At 40.7% G+C, this 11,742-nt stretch overlaps 1 protein-coding gene across 2 annotated transcripts in view; it reads right to left on the bottom strand.

Moving 5' to 3' along the window:
- The window catches only part of LOC110289640 (olfactory receptor 50-like), a 228,049-nt gene extending 222,064 nt beyond the window's left edge, over positions 1-5,985 (bottom strand). For both annotated transcript variants that reach the window (XM_029474611.1, XM_029474610.1), the window contains exon 1: positions 5,730-5,985. The gene's annotated coding sequence lies outside the window, so the exon portion shown is untranslated. The remainder of the gene's footprint in view (positions 1-5,729) is intronic.
- Positions 5,986-11,742: the final 5,757 nt, after the last annotated feature.

Raw genomic sequence — 11,742 nt, 5'->3', positions numbered from 1 at the left:
TGCCATGGTGGCCCAGATCCCACGTTGGATCCCTGTTCCGGTGGAAACACCCTCCACCTTATCCCTGTTTAGACAAAAAAGAGATTTTGGCATTACTGCTGCCATAATCCTAGCAATTTCAGCCAGTGCAGCTGCTGCTACAGCTGCAGGGTACGCTATAGCTAGTACGGTTCAATCAGGCACAAAATTAAATCAGCTTTCAGCAGATCTGNCTGATGCCATCACTGTCCAAACTTCTGCTAGTACCAAGTTAAAGGGAGGNCTGATGATTTNGAATCAGCGCCTTGACCTGGCGGAGGAACAGATAGGCATTCTATACCAGATGGCCCAGTTGGGTTGTGAAAGAAAATTGGGCGCTCTGTGTATTACCAGTGTCCAATATGAAAATTTTACTTATGCAGCTAATCTGTCTAGACAGCTTTCCTTGTATCTTGCAGGAAATTGGTCTGAGGGATTCGATGAGACTCTTGAGGCCCTGAGGGTGGCAGTTTTAAAGATCAACTCAACACGAGTAGACCTGTCATTGACAGAGGGCCTCTCCTCCTGGATTTCATCTGCATTTTCTTATTTTAAGGAATGGGTGGGGGTGGGATTTTTTGGTGTTGCCACCTGCTGTGGACTTGTGTTCATGCTCTGGTTGGTTTGCAAGCTCAGAACCCAACAAACAAATGACAAGGTTGTGATAGCTCAAGCACTTGCTGCCATTGAGCAAGGGGCCTCCCCCAAAATCTGGCTATCTATGCTCAAAAATCAGTTGACATTGGTGGCTGGCCTCTTTTGTAGAGTTCGCCCTAGGTCATTTAGTAGTTACTGTCACATAGTACTGCGGTATCCAGGGACAGGCAACTTTCCTCATGCACAGATCAACCTAAGACACGGGCCCGGTGGTGATAGGGTTACCCTATGACAGGAAAGGCTGTGACATTGGAGGAACGACCTAAGACAGGAGCCATAATGGATGGACATGACTACACAGACCTAGTCCAGCCTCATTTTAATAAAATAAAAAGAGGGAGATGTGGAGAGCCGTGCCGCAAGCAATCGTGAGCCATGAGCAATCGCCATTATAAGATGGCACTGGCCTCCGCTGTGCCTAACTAGTAAACAAGCCTTGTACACAGGTGTGAGAGTGAACTCACTCCTAGTCACTGCCCATTTCGGGGCGTAGTAGTGGGGTGATGGGCGAGCAACAAATCAGGAGCTGACACGCCATATCAGGTGCTGAAACGCCATGGCTGAGGGGTATATAAGCGACGCCATTTTCTGGGTTCAGGGTCTTCCCTCTTGAAGAAGCAATAAAGCTTTTGCTGCAGAAGATTCCGGTTGTCCCGAGTGTGTTCTTGCCGGTGGGGACAAAAGCTCAGGATACAAAAGCAATTCCCATCAAAATTCTAACACACTACTTTACAGACCTTGACAGAACAATTCTCAACTTGATAGCTAAAACAACCATAAACAATATTAAAAAAAAAAAAACTTCCAGAGGTAGCACCATACCTGACCTCAAGCTGTACTATAGAGCAATAGTAATGAAAACTGCATGGCACTGCTATAGTAACAGACAGATTGATGAATGGAATAAAATTGAAGACCCCAAAATAAACCTATACATTATGGGCTCCTGAATTTGACAAAGAAGGCAAAAACATACAATGGGGGAAAGAAGCATCTTCAACAAATGGTACTGATCTAATTGGATGCCTGCATGTAGAAAAATGCAAATAGATCCATATCTATCACCCTGCACCATATGCAAGTCCAGTTGCATCACAGACCTCAACTTAAAATTGGATATACTAAATATGATAGAACAGAAAGTAGAGAATTGCCTTGAACTCATTGGTACAACCTAATGGTTAAGGGTCTAACATCAACACTCAATAAATGGAACCACTTTATCTACTATATGGCAAAAGACAGTGACAGTAGGACAAAAAGACATTCTACAAATTTGGAAAGAACCTTAGCCAACCCTACATATGCCAGAGGGCTAATATCTAAAAATTATAAAGAACTCAAGAAGCTTGACACCAATAGCCCAAATAACCCAGTTGAAAAATGGGGTACAGAGCTAAACAGAATTCTCAACAGAGGAACATCCTATGGACTAGATACACTTAAAGAAAAGTTAAAAGTCCCTAGTCATCAGGGAAATGCAAATGAAAACAACTCTAGATTCTATCTTGCACCAGTCAGAATGCCTAAATTCAAAAACTCAAATGATAGCACATGCTGTCACAGATGTAGAGCAAGAGGAACACACCTACATAGCTAGTTGGTTTGCAAACTTCTACAACCATTTGGGGAAATCAATTTGGTGATTTCTCAGAAAACTCGGAATAGTGCTGCCTCAAGTCCCAGCTATAACACTTTTGGTTTGAATATTCTTTGGGCAGGGAATAGCACTATTAGAAAGTGTGGCCTTATTGAAGTAAGTATGGTCTTGTTGGAGGAAGTGTGTCACTATGGAAGTGAGCTTTGAGAGATTCATCCTAGCTGCCTGAGAAAGCTAGTCTTCTGTTTGCTTTTGGCAGAAAATTTAGAACTCTCACCTCCTCTAGGGTCATGCCTGCCTCAATGCTGCCATGTCTCCTGCATTGATGATAATGGACTGAACCTATGAACCTGTACTTTGGCCCCAATTAAATGTTGTCTTTTATGAAAGTTGCCTTGGTCAAGGTGTCTGTGGTAGTTTAAATATGCTTGGTCTAGGGAGTGGCACTATTTGTAGGTGTAGCCTTGTTGGATTAAGGGTGACCTTTTCAAGGAAATGTATTACTGTGTGTATAGGCCTTTAGACCCTCATCCTAGCTGCCTGCAAATCAGTCTTCTCCTAGAGGCCTTCAGATGATGACGTAGATCTATCAGCATCTCCAGTCCCAAGTCTGCTACAATGCTGTTATGTCCCACCCTGATGATAATGGACTGAAATTGTAAGCCAGCTCCAATGTAATGTTGTCCTTTTAAAGAATTGCTCAGTCATGGTACCTTTTCACAGCAGTAAAACTCAAACTGAGACTAGTTGGTACCAAGAGTGAGGTATTTCTGAGATAGGCTTAACCATGTTTGTTTGGAAGAATCTGAACTTTGGGACTTTGGATTTGGAAAGCAGTGCAATGGTTTAAGTGGGATATACTAGTAGGAATATAGAATACTTTGTTTCAGGGGTGATTTGAACTGTGGAAGCCTAGCTCTCACTGTTACAGAGAAGAATTTTAATATGTGGCCAAGAGACGGTTGTGGTATTTTGATGAGAATATGAAGAATGTGGCTGCTTTTTGCCATTGTCAGAATATTCTTCTTGAGTCTAAGGTAAAGATTATATATATATATATATATATATATATATATATATATATATATATATATATATATATACTGCATTGATAAAGGTAGTCTCAAAAAAAACTAGAAAAGATTATGTTCTGTGGTTTAATTTTATGAAGAGCATTTAAATGAAGGAAAGGAAAAATATAAAATGCATGTAATAAAGGGTCACCAGCAAGTGAAATGGAGCTGACTCAATGAGATAAACAGATTGAGTGGATCAAGATCCCTCCCAGCTAAGTTTACATCCAAACATGGTGGTATACATCTTTAATTTCAGGAGACAGAGCCAAGCAGATCTCTGAGTTCAAGGTCAGTCTGGTATAAAGCAAATTCCAAGTACAGAAAAGCTTAAGTCCAGGTATGGTGGTACATGTCTTTGATCCTAGCATTTAGAAGACAGCAGTGCATGTCTGCAAGTTCAAAGTCATTCTTCAGAGCCAATTCCAGAACAACAAATCTTAGGCAATAACAGAAAGCTGGTGAGAATCTAGTAGAACAAGGAACACATGTTCCATCTCCAGCAAAAAGCAAAACTCCACAGGTTCAGCCAATTGGCTCTGGATTAACAGTCAAAAATAGAAGGAACTACTGGGACAATTGATGTTAGTTAGCTGGAGCTAAGAAATTGGCAGTGATTAAGAAGAGACCAGCATCACTGAGGTGAAATCCAGGAAGTGTTTTTTGAGAGGGTAAAGAAGCTGGGTTCCAGAGATAGTCAAGGTTGTACCTCATGCTACAGAAGGGCTTCATAATGTATAAAAGTCACCAAAATGGTACTAGTTTTGAAGGTCTGAAGGGATCATGGAGAGAAGTTGATGCTTGGAACTGTGAGATGCCAGGGAAGGCAGTGGTGAAGGTGCAGCCTCAGTTGCAGTTGATGGCCCAGGACTGAAATGCTCATGAGCCACGAGCAAACTGGGTTTACCTGAAAGGGGGGCTGGAAATGAAAATGTAGGGGTGCGAGAGAAGAATGAAGCCAAGACAACGGTTCTGATAAAGGCTCAAAGATTAATAAAAAGCTTGTTGTTTATAAAGGAAAAAAAAAACACACAAAACCCATCCCCTTCTTCGCTGGAGTATGTTGAAGAGTAAGGTCAGTGCAGGCAGCCAAAACAGCTAAGTTCCCATGGGAACCTGAAACTGCAGCCAAGACAAATGTCTCTGTCCAGGTTGATAAGACCAGTCATGGTAAATCTTTAAGGTCTACCTAGACTCCTCAAGGCTAGAAAGGTTACAATTCCCCCCATTTTTTTAAAGATGAGCAGTACCAGTTGCTGGATGGGGGCACAAGATTTACTTGTTTTCCTTAATCCTGTCTAGTGTATAGAGTAGCCAGGCAACATGTCTGTCCGAGGTCAGTGTCAATATTATTATGTCTTACCCATCATGGAAACATACATAGCATTGATGTATGTTCTGTCTTAGGTTGATAGGAGCTCACAATCACTCTTACCCGTCTCTGGCTAGCTGACCTTCTATAACACACTCTTTCCCATTCAGACCAGTTTTAAGCAATCCATTTTCTTTAAAATCAGTACCAAAAGCAGTACTTTCACTTTACAAAGTTTGGCTACCAGTACTTATATATGAATGCATGACAGTTCAGCTTCTAATACCTCATTAAAGAAACTGTTTTAAATACTATCCTGTATCAGTCTAGTTTCTAGGATAAGAATTACATAAAATATTATCCCAATTTAGAAGTATCTTTAGAGGCTTGTTTTCCTGGGTTAGCTCATGCTATGGTTTGTTGAGAATGACTCCAACCCTGAGTTACCAGTTTAAAGCTAACTTTCTGTTACCAATGTTACAAATTGTTAATCATACCCATTAACTTATAAGCCAATAGTCTATAACCAAGACTTGCAGAACATGTTTATACCTTTAAAATGAGTCATAAACAAAAATGAAGTGGCCACACATATTTACTTACTTAAACCAGACAAAAGTTTCTTACTTTTTCTAGCTGTAACTTCAAAAGAAAAGCATGTTGTCACTTTCTGAACCCAATCAATGCAATCACAGAGATTTTTCTAGGAAAAAACAGCTATCAGCTCACTTACAAAAGATGCTGAAATCTTTTGGCCCCTTTAAGATAGGCTTGTGTAGATAATCAGCCCCTAACAGGGAATCTCAGGTTGTACTTGACTCCCAGCCACAGTGCAGGGTAACTTATAAGTCTCTGCTGTGCCGTTTAAACAAGTTAAACAAAATCAAAGGGTAGACATCCAGTAGATAAAGTTTTATCCATTTTTTCCAACATGAAACACAGAACAACAATCATTCAAACAACAAAACAAAAACATACATAAATTGACAGACATATGGACAGATTGGTGCACACCCATAGACAGAGAGGTAAAGAACTTGATGTCCCAAAGGGACCAAGACATCCTCACCAGAACTATGGATATCTCCAGTAGGAGCCAGAGAGGAAGCAGGACATCTCCCAGTTTCTTCCTGTCCCTAAAAGAGTTCTGAAATAGCTTATATCTGTTTTCCTTCTCTTTTGCTAAAATGTTCCAGACAGGGTACAACTGATTTTCTGAAACCGTTTCTCTCTCATGTTCAAGGTCTAACTCTTCATCTCCTTCTTCTTCTGGGAATTCTTCCAGAGAAGGGCGAGGAGGCACAACGGTAGCTACTGATAGTTGCTCCCACAGCCCTGCTTTTCTAACTTCCCCAATTCCTCCTCAACTTGTTTAATAAATTCTTTCTTTTATATATTAACCATTCATACTTCTGTGAATTAAGGACAAAATAAATCTACTTGAGCTAAACATTAATTATAAAACATTAATTGTTTATATTTTTATAAATCATTACAAGAATAAGAGAATGACTCCATTAATATGTAATTTTAAATTATATGGTATCTTGTGATTGTGTAACAGTCTTAAACCCTGCTCCTCTCACCTGAAGCAGCTCCTTTAGGCTGTGGACAAAGGCCTGTTTACTATTACCCTGCCTCATTGTGCTGCCACACCTAGATGAAGTCAGTGTTGCGTCAGCACTTTCTCAACCTAGATCGTATCTCTTTGAATGCACCTTCTGCAACAACAGTCTCCAAAAGATAAAATTTATGGCTAGTGCTAGCATTAATGCTGTATGTTGCTTACTGTGCTTCATGGATACTTTCACTTTTCTTCTGTTTTCTGTGGAGTTACACCCAATACAGCATTTCTCAGTGGGTCCCCCCTATTTTCAGGCCCCTTGTTCAGGCACCATCTGTAGCTGTCCAGAAGCCATGGGTGAAATGGATTTACCTGAAAGGGGGGATGGAAATGAAAAGGTGGGGCAGGGGCAAGAGAAGAATGAAGCCAAGACAAAGGTTCTGATTAAGGCTCAAAGTTTAATCACAAAACACAAAAACACATCTCCTTCTTCAACTGGAGTATGTTGTAGAGTAAGGTCAGCACAGGCAGCCAAAACAGTTAAGTTCTCATGGGAACTTGCAACTGTAGCCAAGACAGATGTCTCTGTCCAGGTTGATAAGACCTGTCATGGTAAATGTTCAAGGTCTGCTTAGCCTGCTCAAGGCTGTGAAGGTTAAATTCATGCAAAAATGTTGGGGCTTGACACCATGAAGAGAGCCTATGAGAGACTATTGGTGAAGCCTAGTTGCAGTAGAAGACCATAGTGAATTGGAGATTGCAGTACCATAGGAGGATCATCAAGAACAGCAGTAGCAATGGAATAGAGTTACCCAGAGCCTAGAGTGCTACAGAGAGAAGAGCTGAAGATGTTACTAAAGCCCTTTGGAGAAGTCGAGAATATCATGTGTAGATGCCAGACATAGGAAAAAGAAGCTGCAACATTGACTTTGCCTTGGAGACCCCAAAATTTTGAGATGTCAGAGCTATGAGACATCTTCTGAGGAAAGCTGCTAGTAGGGAGTGAAATCATCTCAGGAGAAAGAAATTTGTTGTAGTCAACAAAGACGAAAAGCAGTTGGAAATCTGAAGATTGCTTTGACATGGAGATGCAGAGTTTGGAGTTTCCCCAGCTGGTTTTCTTCCTTGCTTTGTGGACAACAGTTAAGTGATTATATATATTTCAGAAGTGATTTTGAGCAGAGGACTTTTAAGATTCTTGAGACTGCTGTACTATGGGGTCTTTTGAAGTTGGACTAAATATATTTCTTATTATGCTATGTTTAGGCATAGCTCCCATAGACTCATATGTTTGAACAAGCCTATAGGGGCCTGGAAGTTGAATGTAATGGTTTGAATATGCTTGGCACAGGGAATGGCCTATTTGGAATTGTGGCCTTGTTTGAGTATAAGTGACCTTGTTGGAGGAAGTGTGTCACTGTGGCCATGGGCTTTAAGACCCTAATCCTAGCTGCATGGAAGTCAGTATCCTCCTAGGTGCCTTCAGTTGAAGATGTAGAACTCTCAGCACTTCAAGCTCCACATTTGCCTAGATGCTGCCATACTCCTGACCTGAAGATAATGGACTGAACATGCAAGAAAGCCACTGTTAAATGGTGTACTTTTTAAGAGTTGCCTTGGTCATGGTGTCTGTTCATAGCAGTAAGACCCAAACTAAAAGAGGACCTCCTCACAGCCATGGAAACCCTAACTGAGGCAGAAGTTGGTACCAGCAACTGGGGTATTGACCTGACCATGCTGTTGTTTCAGGACATTGAAAAGCTGTGGAATGCTTTAAGTGGGGCTGAATGAGCCAACCTAGTAAGAATATGGAAGGCATTATTTCTGAGGGTGATTTCAACTGTGTAGACCTTGCTCAAGAGGTTTCAGCAAAGAAGAATTTCAGTATGTAGCATAGAGACTGTTTTGTGGCATTTTGGTGAAGAATGTGGGTGTTTTTCACCCTTGCCTGAAGAGTCTACCTGAAGCTAAAAAGAAATTTAATTTAATCTCATTGACAAAGAAGCCTCAAAAAAAAGCCCAGCGAAGACTTTTTTCTCTGGTTTTGTCTCATGAAAAGCATATTGATCAAGTATAAGCAGGCTTTGAAAGGAAAAGGACAAAATGTATGCTTCAAAGAATAAAGGAGAACCAAGAAGTAAAATACAGCTAAATCCTATGTTCAAGGAGATAAAAAATTAAGGGAGTGGTGACCTCTGGGCAAGATGACACCCAGTTAAGCTTTTTTATGTATTTGCAGTTGAACAAAGAATATTTATTTAATGTTAGGCACTGTTACCTGGTTATTGCTTTCATTTGGATTTTTAATTTGGAATGAACTACAATTTAGAAATAGAGGATACATTTTGATCCAGATCTTAAGGCATAATGGCCATAAAAAGCTTAAGTGCATGCATGGTAGTACACGCCTTTAATCGCCAGAGACAGAGGCAAGAAGATCTCTTAGTTCAAGGCCAGGCTAGAACAGAGAAAGTTCCATGTGGAGAAAGGCTAAAGTTCCTGCATGGTGATACATATTTTAATCCCATAATACAGAAGATAGAGCTGTACAGATCTCTGAATTCCTGAACAGTTTATAGAGCAAGTTCCAGGCCTTACCAAGCTTAGGCAATGAAGGATGTAGAAGAAAATGAGGCCTGTTTTCAAGCTACAGCAAGCAGCAGATTTTGGCACTTTTAGTCATGTGGTGCTGACTTTAGAGTCAAGAATAAAAGGGACTACTCAAACAATCGATGGTGGTTAGTGTGAGCTAAAAATTCATTTGTGATTAAAAAGAGACCAGCATCATTGAAAGGAAATCCTCTTGAAGTATTTTCTGAGAGCACAAAGAAGCTGTATTCTAGAGATAGCCAAGGTTATACCTTGTGTGCAGCTGGCCTGGGTGATGTGTAAGATTCACCCAGGTGGTTCCAGCTTTAAAGTCATGAAGGGGTCATGGAATATTGCTGAGGCTAATCACTATGAGAGGCCAAAGAAAGCCAATGGTGAAGGTGCATCTCAGTTGCAATTGATGGCCCAAGTCTGAAGGGGTCATGCAAAGAAGTTGAGGCTTAGCACCATCAAAGTAGCCTATGAGAGGCTATTGGTGAAGTCTAGTTGAAGCAGAAGACCCCAGCTTACTAGAGATGCCAGTACCATTGGATGTTCACTACGAATAGCAGCAACAATGGAGTGGCCTTAAGCAGATCTGGGAGTACTACATAGCACAGAGCTGGAGATATGACACAAGACCTTTGGAAGATCCCAGAAGATTACAAATCATGTGTGGCTCCCACACATTGGAATAAGAACATGCAAATTTTATATTGCCTTGGATACTTCAAGATAGAGATGTCCAAGACCTGAAATATCTTTTGAGAAAAGATGCAGTCAAAAAAGATGAAAAGAGTTGCATATGTAAAGAACCCCTCTACCTCAGACAAGGAGATGCAGAGTTTGGAATTTTCCCTACTGAGTTTTGGTCTTGCTTTGGTCCACTAATTTTTCACTATGTCATTTTAGAATGATAATTTTATATATATACATATATACATATATATATATATATTGATATTAGAGTATGCAATCTACTTTTTAATTTTTATTTTATAGAATATTACCAATAAGAGATTGCATGAATATCAGAGAAGACTTTGACATTTGGACTTTTAACACTGTTGTTACTGCTATAGAGTATGGAGACTTTTGAAGTTGGACTAAATGTTCTTTGCCTTATGCTATAGCTAGGTATGGCCCTCATAGACTCATGTATTTTAACAAGCCTATGGGAATCTGGGAGTGGAATGTGATGGTTTGAATATGCTTATCTCAGGGAGGGACACTATTAAGACATGTGGCTTTGATGGAGCAGGTGTGGTCCTATTGGAGTAAGTATGTCACTGTAAGGGTGGGATTTGAGAATATCATTCTAGCTGCCAGAGGAAGCCAGTCTTCTCCTGTTTGCCTTTAGAACAGTTTTTTTTTCAGTGATTGTTTTAGTTGATTATTTGTATGATACAATACTCTGCACTTGATCTTAGCCAAAAGGCCGAGAAGCGATGATACAATACTCTGAAGAGTAACTTAAAGATAGAAACTCCACATGAAGACCAACCAACTAACCCTGGGGCTCTCAGCGACTGAGCCACCAACTAAAGAACATATATGAGCTGGACCTACCTCCCACCCCCACATATGTAGCAGATGTGCAGCTTGGTCTTTATGTGAGTACCAAACCACTAGAGTGGGGCTTTCCCAAAAGCTGTTGCCTGTCTACGGGATATGGTCTTTTAGCTGATCTGCATTTTCTGGTCTCAGTAGAAGAGGATGCACCTAATCCTTTGGAGATTTGATGACCCTGGGCAGGGGTATGACCAGGGTGGCTCCCTCTCAGAGGCAAAGGGTAGGGGGGAAGAACACTTTGAAGGGGTACTGGGAGAGGGGCAACATTTATGATGTAAATAAGTAAAATAATCAACAGAAATACAAACAGACAAACAAACAAACAAACAAAACATAACCTCTATGTCTAGACATGGCAACCACAAGTACTGTGTTCAGTAAACTACATAGGATTTTCAGTGTTAAAAAATGTTCTTGGTATCTGGTTCATTTGCCTTGAGTGTGCTCTGCATTTCAGTTTCTAAGTGTCAAGAGACTAAGGTCATAAAATGCTGTTCCATTAGATGAACAAAAAGGAAACTAAGGTTAATGATTAAACTGAAGTGCAGATCTCTAAGGAAATAGCTTATGCAGTAGTATCAAGAAAAGACTGGGCTTTGGTCTACAAGAGAGAGCTATCTCAAGCAGATTACAGAGTTGTCAGTTTGTATCTATCATTGACTCAGAGTCATTCACTTACCACTCCCATTCACCCCTTCCTCAGAACCCTCTGTCAAGTTGAGCCTGATCTTGGGCACACAGAACCTATGAGTTTGGCTTAGGATCTAGGTGAGAAGTGGAATCAACTGTGGCTCCTGTAGCAGTCACACTTGGTGATTACCCAAGTGATATTAAGTGGTTCATGGGGGGGGGTTCATGAGTGTGAGCTAGGGTCAATAAGGTCAGGATTTGTAGAGTCTTAGCTTTAGGGGATCCTGAGGGTGTCATAGGAGTCTTTATCCTGACACTTCTGGGGGGATATGGCACTCTCTCCCATCAATTGCACTATTGTTGGGTCATTTCTTATCCTGCAAATTTGACTTGAGAGTAATGAATCCAAGTTTTTATTCTGTTGAACTTTACAAACATCGACATTGTAAGGAACACCATGTGTGGACTTTTGCACTGGGGCTCCAGGGTCTTGTGATTATGTCACTTAATCCAGACCTCATCATCTGGTTTAAAGCAATGTAGATTAAGAGGGGAAGCAGACTCATAGATGTGATGGATGTTTGAACACATTTATTTTTCTACCCTGTGGAAAGCTTGCACTACTCCAGAAATTTTTGATGGTCATGTTCTCCAAGAACTTCAGATTGAAGGTAAGGTAGAAGGTGGTGGGTCATAAAGAGTAAGGCTTAGGTTCCCATTGGCAACC

This window comes from Mus caroli, chromosome 2 (assembly GCF_900094665.2).
Source record: "Mus caroli chromosome 2, CAROLI_EIJ_v1.1, whole genome shotgun sequence".
NCBI lineage: Eukaryota > Metazoa > Chordata > Mammalia > Rodentia > Muridae > Mus > Mus caroli.
This window is presented reverse-complemented; position numbering and strand designations above follow the sequence as displayed.